A 20280-nucleotide genomic window follows, 5' to 3' on the forward strand; every position below is an offset into this window, starting at 1 on the left:
GAGCCGTGACAGGCAGCAGTGCGGGAAGGAGGTTAGGGGGTGGGGGTGCAGAGGGGAAAAGGGAGGAGAGGAAGGCCATAGAGGGACCCACCAGAAGCAGCACAGAGTAAGGCCAGACTGAGGGGACCAGCCTTTCCTGCTGCTTCCTTCCCGTGCTCTTGGCCAGCTGAGCAATCAGGTCACCTCTCTTTCCCGTGTCGCTTCTGGTCAATTGTTCTCCTCTTTCTCCTCTTTCTCTCTCCCTCCTCTCCTCCAAGTGCTACAGCCTGCAGCTGTTGCAGCTGATGTCATTTTTTGATAGGATTTTGTCTGTGCCTGCTTGTTGGTTGCTGCCTCTCTGCCTAAACAAATGCAAACACGGTGAGGGCTCATTTAAAAAGGCACATTCTGCGAACGTGAGGATCTTTCATGTGGGACACGTGGAGGGGAGGAGGAGGAGGAGCAATCGCAATGCTGCTCTCATGCAAACCCGGGATAACATGCAAATATAGATTTGTTCTTTCGAGTTCTTCCTGGTATTATCATGAAAAGATGCTCGCTTAACTATGCAACAACACAGTAAAACATTTTGTCATGCGGCCTTTCCATTCATACAAGCAACGTTTTTTTTATTCTCGATCCATAAGCACCAATGCGCTACTCACTTCCTACAACCACTGTTAAGCTCAGTTAACTTCAGTTGAAGTTAAATTTGCAAAACAATATCAAGGCTTAATCCTGGGGGTGCTTGAGGAAAATCCATGGCAGAAACTAATACAGCACTTGCTTTAAGCTATGAGGGGAGATATATAGAGGGAGTTGTGATGATGCTAGCTGACAGTTAATTCCCAGCTTTGATGTACTCCAACACGGTCATGTTAAAAAACTCCCCTGTGTAAGTGTGCCGGAGACTTAGCGTCAAAGACAGATCAGATCGTGTTCTGGCTTGTTCAAAGACCAAGAATATTTACATTATTGGCTCAAACGGCATTCGAAGCGACTACATCATCGTCGTCATCAAGGACAGAACGGGGCATGCCGGAAAGTTTGGCACATTCTCATCCCTAAAAAGAAAGATAAACGCAATCTTTCTTCTCTTTTGCTTTAAAAATGAGCAGTCTCACAACACTGAACAGACTCTAGAAACAACAATCTGGTGAAACCGAGAAAGAGATAAATAAAATCTGTGTGCATGTGCAACAATGTGATGCATACTATTTCCTGACCTTGAAATAACTGCCACTTATGAAAAGCTGTTTTGGTATGAGAGACACCGATTATAGCCCATTTCTAGGACAGCACATAATCAGTGTCCAAGTTCCAAATCAATGACCTACTTCCAAGCACACACACACACACACACACACACACACACACACACACACACACACACACACACACACACGCATATCCACTGAACATATGCTGTCAGGCAAACTCTTTTTTTAACAGCTTAATGTGGAGAAAGACAGAAATCAAATCGAGCCGACACTATGTTTTGATCTGAAATTTTAACCGCAAGTAGACTTTTAGACACCCAAATAAGGGCAGCGTGATTTCATAACAAGCAGGCAGAGCAGCCGAGGCCCTCCGCCGAGCTGCTTGTGTTATTTTGACACTGGCTGGCAGCGAGGGGGGCCTGTGGGGTCACGAGCGCCAGTGCTTTACTAGTGAGAGTAGTTCAGAGCTGACCTGGATAAACTGAAGAAACAGTCGACGCTGGCTTCCACAGCCTCCCGCGCTGTGAGGAAATGTGAGTGGCGGCTTGCTTGGTGAGGTCAGGCTACACAGAGCGCAGCCCCTGCATGCCAGTTCTTAATGCAGGGTGGGCTATTTACAGAACCCCCCCCCCTCCCACTGCCTCTCCTGATCCCCTCGACTCGCCTCTACAACCCCCTCGAGCAGATTCACCACCACCACACAGCTCCATGTACCATGCATTCATGCATACACATGGCGAAGACTTTTCAGAGGATCGAGCTCTAGTCTTCCAAAACCAGGAAATACTTCTGAGTGTATCTTTTAAATGAGACCTCGTTTGACCTGCGGGTACAAACAGTCAACATGAGACAGAGGAGACTGAGAGGGTAAATGAGCTGTCCATACATACACATGCAGCTGTCATGTACCGCAGCCCCAGACAGACTGCAGGCGGATGACAAAGACAGACAGGTCGCCATGATTTAACAACTAGAGGACGCTAGGTTACACGTGCCTTGGGTTTGTGTTATAAAGCTTCCCTTTTTCGATGGGTTAGTTCTCGCAAATGACAAAAATAGATTTCTTCATTTAGAGAATAGGTGCACATTAACCATCTCTAAACTCCACCCATACATTAAAATAACTTGCCTTCACTGTTCCTCCTGTCCATACTGCCTGTGGAGAGAACCCAGTCTGATTTCAGCATTCTGATTTAGACAAACCACGAGGTTTATTTCCAGAGTTACAGTCACACTGAGATGGTTTTGTTTGAATTTTTTAGGCTTTAATATATGCATCCTGGAGAATTTTGCTTATGCATATCGATGTAAGCTGTTTTCCCTTGGCTATTTTACTTCTACTAAGTCTTCAAGTTCATTGCGGTGGACTGGAGCAAAAATATCATGTTGCATCAAGAAAACAGTTTTATATTGCAGGCAATAGCTGAAGAATATATAGAGAAAAAAAGACACCATAAAGAAAGCTAGACTTTATAAAGATTTTAAAAGAGACTAGCTGGACTTGTATAACTTTTAGACTGTTTGGCTGTATTCTCTAGGCACACGTTGCTGCCATTAATTTTTTTATTGTACTCTTATCATATTATTCCTATATCTACTTATAGGGACAGGCCTGTAGATTATCCACATAAATCTTTTAATGCCTTGTGCATGCATTTTAAATCCAACTCCCCGTGATGAACTCAAAAACTGGGCAAGTAAAATCAAGAGCATCTGCATAGCTACTAGTAGCAAGTGCAAAAATACAGGCAAGAAAAACCTGAACCCTTGACCCCCTGTGTGAGGGGATCAGGTGGCTCTGTTATGCTCCGGGGGCTTTTTGCTGCCGATGGTTTGGGTCCACTTGTTCCTTTAGAGAAAAGGGTCACTGCAAATCAATACAAAGTTGTTCTGAGCGATCACCTTTATCCTGCGATGAAACATTTCTATCCTGAGCGATTTCTTCAGCGTAACAATGGCGGCATTGAGGGGGGTCGCTGAATGGTTTGGTGATTATGGAAATTATGTGAATCATATTCTTAGGCCTGGGTAGTCATGGGAGATTTTAGTGCTCTCCACACCATATTCAAAACGCCCATTTAGGGAATACCTTTAGGAAGAATGGCATTTCTTCCCTCTAGTACAGTTCCGGAGATGTGGAAACTAAATGCCAAGGTGCATGAAACTCTTCTGGCAAGCAGCTTCTCACTAAGACATGCTATATGGGGCTTTCCTTTAATTTGTCACCCATCGCGGAAGATGTTTTTTCAGTCATTTTTCATGAAGGCGTGACACACATTAGATGAATTAGGCGAGCTGAGTAAAACTGCACGTATGTGATTTGTACTTTGGCCCACCAAGAAGAGGCCTCGGGGCTGTTAAGATATTTTGACGCAATCCTCCACGGCTGTGTGTGGCGTTCGAGTCTGCCGTTTCTCCTGGGAGCATTGATCCCGCATAATGACTTTTGTGGAAAAAGCTCTTTCCACAATGGACAGCCTTGTCTTGTGCCATACTCGTTATCAGGTTTAGACAACACAGGGATGGAATATGAACATGCCAGCGAGTGAAATAATCCTTTCCTCTTTTTCTTCTGAAAGGTAGATCAGGTTTTGTCACTGAATCACTGCAGAAAGCTATTATGCTGAAATGATATAAAAACAAATCAATTTTTCCTGTTCATGCATGGTTTCACAAAACTATTCCTCAAGCCCGGAGGAACAGGCACAAAATTAGTTTGGCTGAGCGTGGCCGTTAATACGGCGAATGGGGGGGAACCATTTGGGAAAAGGGATGGTGAAATACATTTTTTTTTTCCTTTTATCAATGAGAAGGCAAACAGAGTTAACTATTCATCCAGGCTTTATCACTGGAGACTAAATGAATGACTTCCTTTCTCTGTGCTTTGCTGGTCTCCAGAAAGGTTAAATGGGTATATCCTGCTGACCCTCTTCCCCACTTAAACCATAAACTTGACCTTCTTCGGGTTCTTGCTCTGCAGCCGAGCCGACTGGTCGCCTCCTGGAGGAAAAGTTCAAGCTGAAAGTAAAAGACCGAGGATGTTTTTTTCCCAGCATGTCAGGCACAAAGAAAATAAAACAGGTAAAGCTTTAAAAAGTGATTTCATATTAACAATAAACAGCAAACTGGCATACGAGTGGAAAATTCAAGACAAGAGCATTACGACCCACTGTCCTGCCCAGTGCATTGTAGTCAGACAAAGACCTCAAAGCTGTGTTTCTGGTGAAAAAGCAGAACAAATGGGGATTACAATATTTGAGGAAATAGAGTCTTTCAGTTGACCTACATCCCCCAAAGAGACTCCAAATTATAATCCGAGCATACATGTTCAGCTATTGAATTTTTAGATTCTGTATCAACACCATGAAATTGTGTTAGATGGCAACTAAATGGGCAAAAAAGGGAGATTAGTAGCTTGAGATACTGACAGCACTCACATGAATCTAAAGGTTGAAATGAAGGCTGAGGGCTCATGATTTCAATTGATTCTATTCTCTTCTAACTCGACAGCTTTAGATAAGAAAATCAACACATGCAGTTACATTTGACTGTGACGCTAAAAACAAACAAACAGAAGAATCCACGACTAAAAAAGTGCAGGCTGTATTAAATCATTCTTCACAATTTAGCAGCAGCCTCTGCAGTTTTGATTAGAGTATTCACCGAACCCTGCACTTTAACACTCTAAATCAATTAGATGAACGAGTGTGCACGCACACACACACACACACACACACGCACATTTCAGCTGTTTAAATCCAATAATGATTTAATGCATGGGCATCCTCTAGCAACGACCAGTCCAATAATCATACACGCACACAAACAACATCCATTAACGGCTTCGGCGATGATAGCGCAATCACTAACAAAACCCCCCAAAACTTTTCAGTTATTTAAATGCGTAAAAAATATAGATTAAAGTGGCCACGCTGAAACTTTCAGGCGCACAATTTTAAGGCTTTTATTTCTTTGTTGATTAATGTCAGAGCATTAAAAAGGAGAAGTGCAAAGTAAAGTTGAACTTCCTTCTGTTTTTCTCGACTATTTTAAGGTTAGAGTAACCACAAGTTGGAAACAGATTCGCAGTTATTCCACCTACGACAACCACATCTCCAATATGTATGAGACTTACAGAGTCGCACAGAGACTTGATTTATTGATTTGTTAATATGCAAATTAACTCCTAATTTGTTCCTCCTTGTTTTCTCATCGCCGTTCTTTGTGGGAACTGACTTTACTTTGCTTCTGCCCTTTGCCTTCTATACAAATACGCACGATCATTATACTGTATTATTGTTGACTGTTTAAATAGCGTGTCTCTGTGTGTGACAGAGAAAAAGAGAGAGAGAGAACACTTGTGTGTATGTATGTTTACGAAGCCTCAGGAAATACCAGGACAGACATGCTGACTCTCCAGCACTTCGGGCCCATGTGACTGGAAACACACAGGCCAGATTGTTTGCATGTTTGCTTGAGGGCCGTGATAAGAACATTGGGTTAGAGAGAAATATCAAAGCAGAACTCGGCATCTGAATCTGGCCTCGCACCAAAAGAAGCGGTCCGGTTTGGCTGCTTATCTCCCGTTAAACTTTTGTTTTTGAGCGATCAGTCACCCTGATAATTTGCGTGATGACTCTTGCGTTCGTGTCCCCGAAGCGATCCAGTGCAGTCAGCCTCCATTGGCTCCCTGTTCTCATTACATTAGCATAATGCAAATGCATTTAGAGTCGGTAACCTTGCTGTTGCTCAGCACTATTTACAGCGTATACACACAAGCGCTGTGAGAGCTGCACTGCTTGACAGTTTCTCTTTGGCTACATGCCTCTGATACATTAATACATTAGTGCATCTGTTTATATAAAGAGAGGTAAGACGAGCGGGAAACGTAGCACCCTTTAACGTAACAAATAGCCATGTGACTTTTTTTGCAGTTAAAATTGAGTTGCGCATGATTAAGATGTTACTGGAGCTAAAAGACAGTTTCCTCTTTTTTCTAGCTGACATCAAAACATTTTTTAAGTCATTTAAGTCCTGCCCTGTCTTGTTAGAGGTCACTGGAAACCCAGCCGTGGATCGTTATGAAACTCAGGGGTTTTGAGTATTTTGAACAAAGTATCTAGCCTCTTACCTTATCTCTTAATTAACTGCATGTCATCATTAGAAGAAAATAAATTAGATTAACATTGAAAGAGGATGTGGAAGATTCATTACATCCTTCGGCCTGTCAAAGTTGGTTGTTGGCACTCAGGGAGCTTTCTGACTGGTCTTTTGTGCACTTCCTGCTTTGATACTCTCACATCAGCAGTAACATCTCACATGGATGCCATTATAATGTCATTAAATGCTGTGTCCAGCAAAAGGTGCAAGCAGCCAGTCTGAATAATTCCTCCTGTTCGAGCTGCGGGGACTCTGATCAGAGCTCAACCTGGTAACACACTCTGTTATGATTGGCTAAAGCAAGGTCAGTGTCTTAAGAGACCTTGCTCTTAATATCCAGCAGCAATTAGTGGCTGCTGTGCGGGTGTTGCACATGTTATTATGTGATAGGGGAAGGAGAGTGACCGCGGGTAGAGATTTAATGTTATGTTTCTGCACGCTGTCACCAGGCAAAATGAAGCACAAATCAAGTGGCTAGCACATAAAAACACTGTTTCTAAAAGGAAGCAGGGTTACAAAAACTCTGGAAAGCTCTGGAAATAAGCAGTGCAACAAATAGTGACAGCTTAAAATGTGAGCATGGCAGTTCTTGGTAGAATACCTAGCATGCCCATCAGCATTTTACACCCTGGAAATGAGGGTGTCCTCTCTCACAGAAATGACGTCCTGACTACCGCTGGTTGGTGCGTTTTGGTGTTATTTTGGCTTATCATGCACCATTCACTATTTCTGTCCAGGTGTGTGAAGAGGCCTCTAAAGGCAGTTAGGTGATACATGAATGCAGGAGCGGAGGGATTTTACTATGGCACAGAGGGAGACTTCTACATCAGCTGGAAAAGGTGTTCTACAGAAAAATGTGGAAAAATCTCTACAAATGTTTGGTTTCCTTTCTTGTATTCAAATTCCAGCAAATCAAAGGGGGATATTTCTTTTGTTCTGAATAGCAACACCTATCTTTTAGGGGAAGACTACAGTGAGTCAAGTAAGCCTCGAATTTGAATAAAACACTTTAGGGTTGTGTTAAAATCACAGCTGCACAAGCAAAATTAACCATAACCTTAGAGTCAGTGGCAGGGTTTGTTGGGAAACCAGACGGGTTGAAGACGTTCAAAGGGTGATGCTGGTGGGATGCTAATGTGGGAACATGTCAGGTGAAAAGAAGCTGCTAATGAGCCGATGACCGCTTCGCAACCCACGAAGGACAAGGGTGTGACTAGGTATCGACTGAGGATCGGAATTGCAGGGAAACTATCCATTCCCACTTGTAGGAAAGATAAAACCGTGCAGAAAAAAAACAAATACAGTCACAGAGAAGACTGCTGTCTCCATCCGAACACAACAGCAACAAAGGAGTCAAACAGAAACTTCCAGTAAAATGACCATGAGACGGACTCCGCGCAACTGAGCGTCGACTCCCTATGAGTCAAGCCATTGTGAGGCGTACAGCGCACAAGTCTAGTTCCCAGTGAATCAGAGCAGTCAGCTGCCATCCACCACCTCAAGGCACAAGGCAGTCTAGCACAGGACTGCAGACATGTGACCAGATGTCTCACACAACCGCTGTTACTGTACTGAAACACTAACAGTGAGCTCTTAGATAGGTCCCGCCAGTGTACTACCATCTAAACATGTTTGAACAGGTTTTCTCAGTTTATGCAGTTTGGATACATACTGTGAAGATATAGCAGGTGTTTGTAAATCTATAGATAACTGTGACTTTTGATTTACAGTCTGCTGTCAAGAGGGCGCAGTGACATCAATACTGTAGCGGGAGTTTGTCTGAGGCCTTGCTGAGGACACCAAAATATCTCTCCACTTCTTCTGCCCCCCTTCCACTGACAGTGATACACGGCATTACAGCTGTCTAAATATTACTTCTTTTTTCCCCTCTTCATCTTGCTCCTCTCTTGCCTTTTCTGTCCCTGTGTGAGCTCGCAGACTTTGACCAGGATGAGTTTAGGAGGGACAAATGTTCAACTGGCGCAACTGTGGATGTCCACATTTGGGGCACCGTTGTCTGTCCGGCGTTCAGCTATAACCAGCCACACACCTGTGGTGTTACTAATCTTGCAGCTAAGAATAATGTTTTTACAAGGCAGTACCAACGTGTCAGTATATCAGCTTTTAATGCAGTTTATATAAGAAGCCACACTAACGCTAATCTCATAAAAGGACAAACAGAGCCATTGAAAGTCCTCTGCTCTTTACTTCATTAGTGGCTCAGCTTGCTCTCCTTATGCAAAGAGTCCCCAGGTGCATGAATGTTTCATGGCCACCCTTGCTGCCTGCTTCCCTCTGCTCAGATTCAGTCTTTCCTCCCTCCTCCCTGAGGAAGCTCAAACTCCACTGTCAATTGCACTCACTTACACTCTGCTATCGTCATCAGCAGCCAGGGGGAGAGGCGGCACATAAGACAGCTGTTTTGCCTTGATGACTCAATCATCCCCTTTAGTGGGATTAGCATCAGTACCATCATCCTTATCATAGCCTTTGATCCCAAAATTACCAAACAAGTCTGAAATTGATGACAATCAGCCTGTCAGACGTAAATTCACAAGTTGTCAAAAAGATCGGACTTCGCTGTATAACACTCAGTCATGCCAGATGCTACATTATACATTTGAAGTATGAAACGTATCAAGTATGAAGCTACTTTAAGGCATTTCACACTTTAATGTGACAAAGTTGTGTTTGTCGTAAATCTATAAATATTAAGATATCAGCTCTAGATCATTACTATTTATGGCCCATCCAACATAAGACTAGTGCCAGCAGAGAACCAGTTGCTAAGTAGTAAACAAGAAATGTGTGTCTAACCACACCTCTGAAGCATTTCATTGGATCACATAAATAACAATTAACTTTTTAGAGGTATTAGTAGATGTATTTTCAACTTCTAAAGAGGCACGCTAGGCGTTTTGCATTCTTTTCAGTTGTTATGCTAAGCTTAGACAGTTGCCTCTAGATCTTTCTATAACACATCCATGAGTGTCTCCTGGATTGAGTCTTTCTCCAGACAAGAGGACACTATTCCTTTAAATCTGTAGCTCATTTTTCTGGCCACTTTTTGCACTTTTATGGATTATGTTTACGTTTAAAGGTTAAAAACTTTTCCTTTTGTACAAACGCAGGTGTTAAGGAGCAACATCATTATTCATTCAGAGCTGTTTGTGGCCACCTGATAAGTGCAAGATCAAAATCCATGTTAGCTCTGTTTTTGGTCTTCACCATCTTCTGTCGGTTTATTTGACTATCCAGACATTTGAAGACATTTGAAGACAGTCTGTTTTTAGGTGAACAGCTCCTTGCAACAGCAAAAGGTCAACTGTGAGAATGAGTGAAAATGAGAGCGTGAATCAGACAACTAAGGTGTCGGTCACATAGTCATTAGGGACTGGGAAAAATGTGTATTTCCTATCTGGTTGGTGGTTACTGGGGGTAGCTCGCAGTCAACAGGTGAAATTATTTGACTATGATGCACCCAAAACCTGCTTGTGATTGTGAGCGGTTGCTAGCAGATTGCTGCAGTTACCCATAGTTCACCTAAAAGACTGACTTGTCTGCAAGCAATCACCATTTAGTCTCCGAGCTATAAAGAAACCAGAACTCGAAATGGAGAATTTTGTCTTTAAAATACAAGATTTTTCTTACAACTGCAACTGACACATTGCTTAAGGTGCAACTTTAATTCTGAAGTACAATCCTCGCCTTTACCAGTTTACATTGCACTCTTCACAGATCTACTACAGCTTGGCGAGCAGTTTTCCAGTGTTATGCAAACAGATCGCAATCTTCCCATGCAAACTACTGGTGACCGCGGCAACCAGCTAGCAATCAAAAACAACTGCAAAGTGGTATTTATTGCAGCGTCGTATACCTCTCTGCAACAAATTTTACGCCAGTGACCGCCTGCAACCTCCAGCAATGACTAATCAACTAGTAACAGAATACACACTTTTCCCTTGCTATCAGCGGGGCACTGAGCAATCTCTAGGCCCACGCAATTAGGGCTTTAGCGGTCGATTTAGCACAGATACCAGTGATTTCCAGATGCACAGACTGATCTCTAGACCTGTGTGACTGGGGCCTATACAGTGCAATGAAACTCTGAACTGCTCTGTAAAGTCGACAAATATATCCGTACCTTATTATCAAATTACTGAGGGGCATCACTACGATCGCACTACAACCTCTATCACGCTATTACTTTGTTTTCCGATGACCGTTTCAAATATTGCATGAATTACGGCCACTTGCTGTAACTTGATGAATTTTAACTACAGCACATAGGTTCAGGGCTCATATTTGTCATCTTGCTGTGAATAGATTTTTAAAACGGGTAATCTGAATGGCAGTCAGATCAGCTGATGTGCTAATTCAAGGCCCTGCAGTGGTGCCAGTATAATCATTTCATTAGCTTTACACAGACACTTTATAAATGGAACAGTTAAGCTGTGTGGAGCTTTAGCTTGTTGGGTCTTGGTCATATTTTACAACAAAAATGTACTAATTTGATGAGGCCCTAGTAAAGCTTTCTAACAAAGAGGAATTCAATAATACAGTAGCGTGAGGCTATAGAAAGGTTAATGTGGTCCTATTTCGAGGCAGACCATTCACAAGCCAGCAACATATCAATGCCAAGTGTTCTTAAACATATTACAGCATGTCATTAATTAATTTGTTGGCTCGTGAAGCGTGGCTTATTCAGGCTATTCATCATGAGCAGGAAATTGACAAGTTCTCCGTGGATGGCATGTCAAAGGGATATCAGCTTCAATTTTGCAGCAGTGGAAGCAAGCACTACTTCATTTGTTTAATATTATCTGCTTTTCTTTGTTTGAGCAGAGTCGGGTTGATAGCTTATACAAAGACAGATGAGATGTAGAGGACGATTCGGCAGGGTCACAGAGCAGTGGGGAGGTGCGTCTCAAAGCCAAGTGTTGGTTAACAGCTTCCTCCTGATGTACGTTGACTCAAGCAAGCTGTGGAGAACATTTGTCCCGAGTACACAGATACTTTGTACCGCCACAGTCGACCTGTCAATCACACACGGTCAGGCAGTCACTGACATGCTACCAGTGGTTGTGACCACCTCTGAGGATACATGCACGTATAAGCTGACACATCTACATTTGCATGTGTCTCTGAGAAAGGGGATATGAAGCTACATCTATTTTTAGTACAGTACACTGAGCTCTGCCTCTGTTACGCTGGTCTGTTCCTAGGACAGGCAGCTAGGTCATCTGCAGCAACAGAGAGCGCCGGGATGGAGAGATCTGGCCGTACTATCTGACCCCAGCACTCCAGCTCCTACATCAGTGGGAGACACTTACAAGATTCCTGGGCGGCCGTTGGGGGAGGCTATCTGGAAAGAAGAGATGCTTTCTTGACGGATGCTGTGCTCATCCACCTCTTTTTCTCTCCAATGACTAATGGGCTAATAAGTCAGCTGTCACACTGGCATGCTATCTTACAATTTCTCCTGGGAATACCACCCCACCGCAGTCTCAGCCTGAAAAAGGGATTTGTCCAACATTTCCAACCTTCATTTTAACTAAAAAAAGAATACAACAAAAAAATTCAAATGAGCATTCAAATTCAAAGTCCAAAAGATAAGATGATAGAGAGATCTTAAGCACACTGCAAGAATGAAACCTCGAGTGCTATCTTGTCGTGCCAAGTTACTCAGCCGGTACCGTACAGGAAAATAATCTATGCACTCATCTGAACAATGCACCTTTGAGTCAACAGTCATCTTGACACAAAGCTTTAAGTGCAAAATCCTTGGATAACTGTTCACCGACAACAAATGTTGTTCAAATAATTCCACAAGGTTTCTCAGCGAGATCAAGTAATGTTTGTTGTAGCCGCTTTCACACAAGTCGTGTCATTATAAACCAGTCAAATACGATCCAGCATTCCCCCGACTGCTTTTGGACATTCCAATCCCACTGCTGGTAATAAGCAGAGTAAGATTTTTAGAGAACTGGGATTTTATTCAGAGAAGCTTGCGTTGAAACAGAATTTCATTAAGGGGACCTGTCTCTTGAATTCTGCAGAGAGCAAAATAGTTTTGCACTAAACTCTTGGTACTGATGGTTTAGATAAGTACGGCAAATATTCACTCTCCATGGTTACTGCACTGGAAATATCTTGTCATGTCACATCATGTAAGTTTGCTTCTGTTATCTAGAGGAATAAAATGCAATTACAGACAGCAAAATGGCCCCATAAAGCAAGGTAGTGCACCGTTTACATCGAGCTTAGATTGTTGTAACCAAGCAGACAGTGACGGACAGTTTAAATTGTACTATAACAAGCGCTTATTCACGTTTTCCACTATACTCCTATGTTTTCTTTCTAATTAAGCTTGGTGCTTTTCCCTAAAAGATTATCATCAAAAAAAGATTACACATGATCTTCATTTCTGGGCCATTTTAACTCGCGCTGACTTTGGGAAGTCTGTTGTGTATAACCCTGCATTCAAAGACAATCTCTGTATTTTTTGTTGTTTTTGTTTTAACATAGCAAACACTAGTAGAAATGTAGATTCTACTTTATACTAGCTAGCTTTTAGCATGTAGGGTATATAGGCTACAACAGCCTCATCACACTAATCAGTTTAACAGCTACTCATTCAGACCTGTGGGTATTTGGGATGAACAATAAATCCTGACCGCTCTGCCACGTGACTGGTTAATACAGTACTTCCACTTGACTTAACACCAGCCAGGGGAACAAGGGAGTTGTGATTGGGCCTGGATGTGAAATGGTTGCAAAGCATTAATTTGGCCACGGCCTGTTTTATCAAAATGCCTCTCTGTTGTTATAGTCAACAAAAATCTCTTCAGGATAAGAGTTCACTCGAATAAGTGATGATTATCCTTCTAATAGGCTTGAATATTTTCAAACCTGAAGTTAAGTGGCAGGCTCTGCTCCCTTTGTTTGCCTGAGCAGGGGGAGGTGGACATGTGTGCAGAGGCAGGGGCTCTGAAGCCAGGCCCTCTATCCTTCCTGTTCAGTTACCAGAGGCCTCTCACTTATCAGTTCCAGATCTAACAAGAACAGAGAGAAAGTCAGACCACTGACAGGAAGGAGATTTTTTTCCCCCTCCCCCTTTTTCCTTTAGCGAAGTTAACAGAATGTCTGCACCTTCGGATTTCGCAGAGGAAAGCAATTACTCATTAGAGCTTACACTGGCAGTACAGAGAAAAAGACCAACCTGGCAACCTTTAGATATCAACCCGGTGAAATGAAAGCGGGTGCCTAGTCTGCTTTGTAGAGAAAGACCTAGTCGATTAATCAATTAGTAAAACAGAATGCACCCAGCCAAGAATTTTTACACTGGTTTATGCAGCAAAAATTGCCAGACAGAAGCACCAGCTCCTCCTCGCTGAATAAGGTTTGGTTTGATACTGTTTTCAGACAAGAAATCTGAATATATCCCCTTAAGCTTTTACTTTTTTGTGATGGTCTACAGACTAAAGAAATGGCTGTAAAACAACTTTGATTTAGTAAATAAGGAGTTATGCTGTAAAAACTACTAGCTGCAACCCAACAAGATTTACTCCCAGCTGATTTATGTGGCTATCAGCTACTATTTACACTCCTCTGTTTGAGACTGTTGCTATTTCTCATGGCTGTAGCCATATCATCAACCCCCCTCCACTCCATCGCTCCACAAAGGCACTGTGAGAGGGGAAAAGTCTGTCACTGAAAATGAGAGAGAACTGACTTTGAGGCACTCGTGTCATGTCCCCGTTCATGTCACATCCCCCTTCGTTTCACTTGCTATCACCGTCTACCTCGTCTGACATTTCCACAATAATCACTTTGGTTTATCCCACTCAGCTGTGTGGCAGGCAGATGCTTGTCACAGCACCGTATTTCTCAGCATTCACACTGCTCTAATCAAGATTAACTACTCTTATCTATTCAGTGTGTGCGTGTGTGTCCTGGATGCCCCAATTCCTAATCCATAGCTGCATTGTATAATACAGTGGACAAACCAATTACATTCGCTTTCCACAACATAATTCTCCCCCTTCAGCGGGATGTACACTGAGCTCCATATTGCATAAGGATGAGCTGGTGGCTCGCCGATGAAGAGGATAGTTGTGACCTTCTGCATGTGTGTGTGCGTGCCTGTGCTCGGACTGCATATGGAACATAAGCACTTTGTTACACAGAGCCTCCCAGGAGCTCCTGATGAAATCAACATGTTCTGTGAGAGGAGAGCTGATGTTGGCCACACACAAACTGCTGCCATCACATGTTTACTAAAGACCCTCGAGTACAGCGGAGGACAGCGCATGCCAGTGCAAACAAAGCCGTGGTCTTTATATCACTGTAGTGACAAGGGAGGCAGATATCGGTTTCCAGTAACGAGATTTGTTTGATTCCTGCTTTGATACATATTTTCACACAAAGCAGCATCTGAGCTAAATAGGGAGTTCCCAGCAAAGACCGTTGAATTTTAGGATTTTAAAAATAATGTGGACACATATAGTTGTGCGCTCGGCTTTCAAACTTCACGAGGTGTACATTTTTATCACCTATGTTTATAGGAAACAAAGTAAATGAAATCATACAATAATAATGCGAGTCAGTCAGAACACCTCTCCCAGATGTTCTATTTTATGTTCTATCTGTTGCAGTGTTTACTCCTGTTTCCTGAACACCACATCAAAAAAGAGATATTGACATTCTCTGACCTTGCTAGCCTGTTAACTCTGTGTAAGCAAGCTTCATTTTTGCAACACATTTTTCCAAAATGGGAGCTTTCACCTGCTCCCTTATATCCCAGGATGTGAAGTGGATTTTACACCAGATGCCCTCCCTGACGCAACCCTCCCTGTTTAAGACCAGCACTAGGAGTACACTTGTGAGCCCCTGAGGCTTGATTTGCGCCTCCTCCAGGGATCTCTTACATAACCATAAAGCCCCTAACAAAGTTTAAAAGTCAGTGTTTTCCAAAATATTTGACTATATACTATTTGCTTACAAATCAACAGAAATGCATAGATACAAATGTGGACAGTGCAACTGAGCAATTAACCCGCGTTAGCTTCCCCCATTAAGGATTCTCTGATTCGCTCAACACAGGCGATCTCTTTTGACTTTCACAGTTTAGCCAATTTAAATGGTAACTGTAAGCACACCATCAGGATGTAGAAGGTTAATTTAAAACTTCAAGTGGCAAACAAATGCAGCCTAAAAAGAAGGCTGGGAACAACTTTAATGAGCGCATTTGTGTAATGATAACATGCAGCAGCGAGCTCTTTGCAGAGCGCTCACACTTCCTGCTGTGGCGCAGATTTAAATCTGAGCTTGGCTATGTAAACCTCCGCCATATATGTTTCAGAAAAATAAATTACTCACCTGTGTTATTTTCAATCCTTGACTCTTCACCACTAAGGACCCCCCCCACCCATTCACACACCAGGAGGAGAAACACTCCAGTGTCTCAATTCTTCTGCCCCTGAGAAAAATCAGAGAAAGAAAATACATCAGGCGTCGCAGTATTATTTACCAATCTCCGAACACTGAATTATTACATTTGCATTATTCTCCTGAAACTCAATCTCATTCAGTGATTTCACTTCTCACAGATTCCTATGGGCTTTGAGTGGCTTCCATCTGCGCCTCGCTTAACGTGATACACTTCTTCCCAGCACGGATAAGCTCCTTCACGCTCCCGTGCCCACAAAGGACAAATCAAAAGAGCAGCCGACACTTCACACGACCAGCATGGCATCATAAACATCCACCACACGGTAAGTTCACTGCCGTGGCGCATTCACAATTCACTCCCAATTGACAGATAAGCCTATTAGGACGGTCCTTTACTATAGCTTGGCACCCAGTCTGGCAGGCAGAACTCCTGCATATACCCAGTGATATGCAGACCCTTAAAAAAATGACCATATTTTCTTTAAGGGTGACTGGTGAAGTACAAAATCTATAAATCAGTTAGGGAAGAAAGTAACCAGCAGCTAATTTTAAACCAAAATATATATAAACATACTGCTTATCATGTAGGGTCCACACAGTTCAGAATCACGTCTTTTGTTTGTTCACACAATTAAGTTTAGAAGCTTTAGTTCCCTTTGTGAATTCATCATGATAAGGTGTCCAACTACTGGGATTCAGCAAACACTGATGTCAGTGCTCAGACAAACGGATGACCTCAGCAGTTTGTTGTCCCACAAACTCTCAAATGCGAAGACAAATTGTAGATGTTTAAGCCTGTCATTCAGATCTTGAGAGAGGGCCATGAGAGGGTGCAGAGTGCAACTTAAGTTCCCTGCTTTAAATGAAGGGCCACATCAAGGTAGTACTTGTAAATAGTCATCTCTTAAGGTAGTAGTTTCTCAGTTTGTTCAGAGAGATGAGGCTCAGTCAGGTCCAAAGAAAAAATAAGTTTTTGTCACTCTTAAAATGTTGAAGTATAAAATTCCAAGGAGCTGAATGAGTTATAGAAGAAAAGAACAAATTTAATGGCGTTTTCATCAGGTGACACGTAGCATACTAGCCATTTCTGTTCCCAGGCAGGTTTTTAGTGAGCTCATGCTTTGGTTGACAGGACAAGGCTAATACCCAAAATCTAAAAACTGTCTAACCACAAAGTGTGTTTTAGCATTCAGCGAGAGAGGGTGGTCCCTTGTGTCTCGCACTTTTTTAATCCTATTTTTATGATTGGAAGATTTTTCAGGCGGCATTTCTCCCCTGTTGGAAGTGCCGCTCTCTGAAAAGAGAAAGTGGAGGAGCGCTGGGGGCTCAATGGGTCGGGAGAGAGGAGGAGGAGGAGGGTTTGACGCTGGGTGCCTCCTTTTTAAAGCCAGATTCTCCCCAGATACCTCTGTGCTATTCATCAACAGCTTTTCCAGGGCTGTGAAAAATCAATGTGCTCTGCACTGCAAACAGTTCATAATGACAGGGGATGGAGGGAAAAAAAGCTCAACTGCAAGAGAATTGATTTGTTTAAGTACAATAACACGGCTCTGCAGCGTGGTGAGGAGGAGGCTCGAGCACCCAGACAAAGACTGACTGGCAGTATGAAACCACAAGCAGTAATTGATAAACTGCTGGCAAAGTGCAAATACAGAAGCCTGTTATCTAATTAAAGGAGTTTTTCTCAAAATTACAACCTGACAGAGGAAAATACGTGATGACTAAATGTCTTTTCTAAGATGGGTAAACACGAATAAAGAGCATAATAAGATTACTCAAAATGTGAAAAACAGAAGATATTCTCAAATGAGATGGCGTATCCAGAGGAATTCAGAGATTTTTTCGTCAGAGTTGATGAATATTTTCGAGGTCAAATTAATATCAGTAACTTAAAAATGTTTGCTTTTATTCTAACAAATACCCCCAAACGTGTCCTTGAACCGACTTGCAACTTAAAAACAAATAATTTGTACTTTCAGCACTGAGTAAGTAAAGTCACTTCAAAGGGCACACGAGGATGGTTTGATGGTACACAAAGCCGAGTCATCACAATGTTTCAGCATGACATTAGGCTTCTCCAAGGGAAAGGGGGAAAAAATCACAAGGTGAGGTTTTCGTCCTGATGCTGCAAAAGCCAGAAGCCTGGAGTAAATTGTGTCAAGACAGGCCAGCACAATAAAACATTTCTCCCTGCTGCTTTTTAAGCTGGCCACAGAGGTGCATTTATCATTGTTATTATTCCTTCAGAGAGGGCCTCCCAGGTTTAATTGGGTCCTCATGGAGTCAAAATCCCCACTGTTGCTGAAGCCACTGGAGCTGGACAAACTTATTCCTCCCAAGTCAGCAGCGGGTTTTACTGGCTGCGTCAATGAACAGTCATTCAGTGCAAAATGGCCATGAAACCCGCTGGCGAGCCAGAAGGGCAGTGGGCTCTCGGTGCCACCCGCTAAGCCTCGACAATGGCATGAGAGGGACACCTGGAGAGAAGCACTCACCTGGCTCTGCTCTCAGCGCTGTGGGGAAAGCTCTCGAGAGCCATAGGGTGTCCGTCTATCCAGCCAGTTCTCCGGGGCCATTATTCCCAGTGAGCTGCATTTGCATTTTAACTCGTAACTACAGCCGGATTTAAATGCATATGGATATGAAAGCATGCGAACAAATGGAGGAGGAAAAGGATTAAAGAGATTTTTAGGTCTTAATAAAACAATTAGTGAAAATGATAAGCAGCTCAAAAACATAAACACAGAGAGTTGCTTTAGCATTAAAAGTGATGAATATGCTGAGTGTAATTAATTATGCCATGGGTGAGCCTTCTTTAAAATCCACAGTATATTTAGCACCCGTTTCCCTTTTTTTAATCACTTCCCTTCTGACAAATATGTACAGTGACTGGAAACTAAAATTCTTAAAAAGGAGATAAAAACAGTTTTAATCAACTATATTCTTAATGGTAAATGGCCTGTATTTATATAGCGCTTTACTAGTCCCTAAGGACCCCAAAGCACTTTACATATCCAGTCATCCACCCATTCACACACTGGTGATGGCAAGCTACATTGTAGCCACAGCCACCCTGGGGCGCACTGACAGAGGCGAGGCTGCCGGACACTGGCGCCACCGGGCCCTCTGACCACCACCAGTAGGCAACGGGTGAAGTGTCTTGCCCAAGGACACAACGACCAAGACTGTCCAAGCCGGGGCTCGAACCGGCAACCTTCCGATTACAAGGCGAACGCCCAACTCTTGAGCCACGATCGCCTGTGGCTTTGAAACGTTTGAACTCCCATTCACCTCCCTTACTTCTACTTAGTGTTACCTTGGCACATGAATCACCATTCCTGCTTTAGACCACTTCCTGTTGTTGATATAGTCAAGACATGCAAGATCAATCAAGATATGCATCTCCTCTTTTCACAAGCTTTCTAAAAAAGGCACTTCAAGTCAAAGGAGAAACAGACAGTAACAGACTACTTGTTTGCAACGATTTTCATAATCGAAGCTAATAAAAACTATAAAAAATGAAGCACGGGAAACACAGAGGCAATCGCCTCACTTTGCAGCACAGTGAGTTTGTTTACGTATACACCAATATTGTAATTAGAGACAAATTAATTGAGGTTTCTGCCAGCTGTCATGTGATAGCATAATTATGTTATTTTTTTGTGGAATTAAGGTTAAAAGTCAATATAATTCTTTCATATAAACCACAGTAGGGTAACAAATGAAGACTAATTAAATTATAAATTGATTGGTTTAAATGACTATTTCTGTAAATAGATCTGATAGCAAATTTTAGTGCAAATACTACAATTCAAGTAATATTTAAAAGGCAGTTTTATGGATTTTAGAACAAAAAACCAAAACAAACAAAAACACATGGTCACTAATTAATGACACGTAGTTGTAGAGACCAGAAACAATTTCCAGCTTTATTCGCCTCACATATGTCCAGTTATTTGTGGTCCACTTCATGAATAACAACATGCTCACAGTGTTGCTGGCAAATAGTCATATGCATACTCACAGCCACATGCTAATATAGCATTACCAAGGAAGCTCTTCAGTGTGCATGAAGACACAAAGTTTACCCATGTTTGCAAGGGAAGCACCATGAAAACATAACAGCAAAACCTAATCTGGTACTTAAATTGCCCTCACCCAGAGGAAAATGCCCATTTTACAGAAGCTAAGTCATTAAAGCTAAAGCTAGCCAGAGCTCAAAGCCAGACACAAGCCAGCAGCCTCGGTGTGAGCAAATTTTTACTACGGAGAAAACAGAAACCAAACTCCACGAAAACTGATGCTGCTTCACAAATTACAACCTTAGCAACAAACCAAGTTGCTTATTAACATCTATGTGTGGTGGCTACTGATTTTTTCACTAGCATTAGCTAACATCTGCGTTACAGTAATCAGAAGATTTAATGGTTTATCCAGTTTTATCCAGTCGAGCTGGCCAACCAAGCAC

The 20280-nt window shown here is 42.5% G+C and overlaps 1 protein-coding gene across 3 annotated transcripts in view; it reads right to left on the reverse strand.

Annotated features, from left to right (window-relative positions):
- Positions 1-20280, reverse strand: part of LOC146568627 (zinc finger MIZ domain-containing protein 1-like) — a 109977-nt gene that overhangs the window by 65955 nt on the left and 23742 nt on the right. For all 3 annotated transcript variants that reach the window (XM_085284786.1, XM_085284787.1, XM_085284788.1), the window contains exon 2: positions 15741-15840. The gene's annotated coding sequence lies outside the window, so the exon portion shown is untranslated. The remainder of the gene's footprint in view (positions 1-15740; positions 15841-20280) is intronic.

Source organism: Mchenga conophoros, linkage group LG8, assembly GCF_057382185.1.
Source record: "Mchenga conophoros isolate Kocher_MC1m ecotype Shallow Benthic linkage group LG8, M_conophoros_male_GT1.1, whole genome shotgun sequence".
Lineage (NCBI taxonomy): Eukaryota > Metazoa > Chordata > Actinopteri > Cichliformes > Cichlidae > Mchenga > Mchenga conophoros.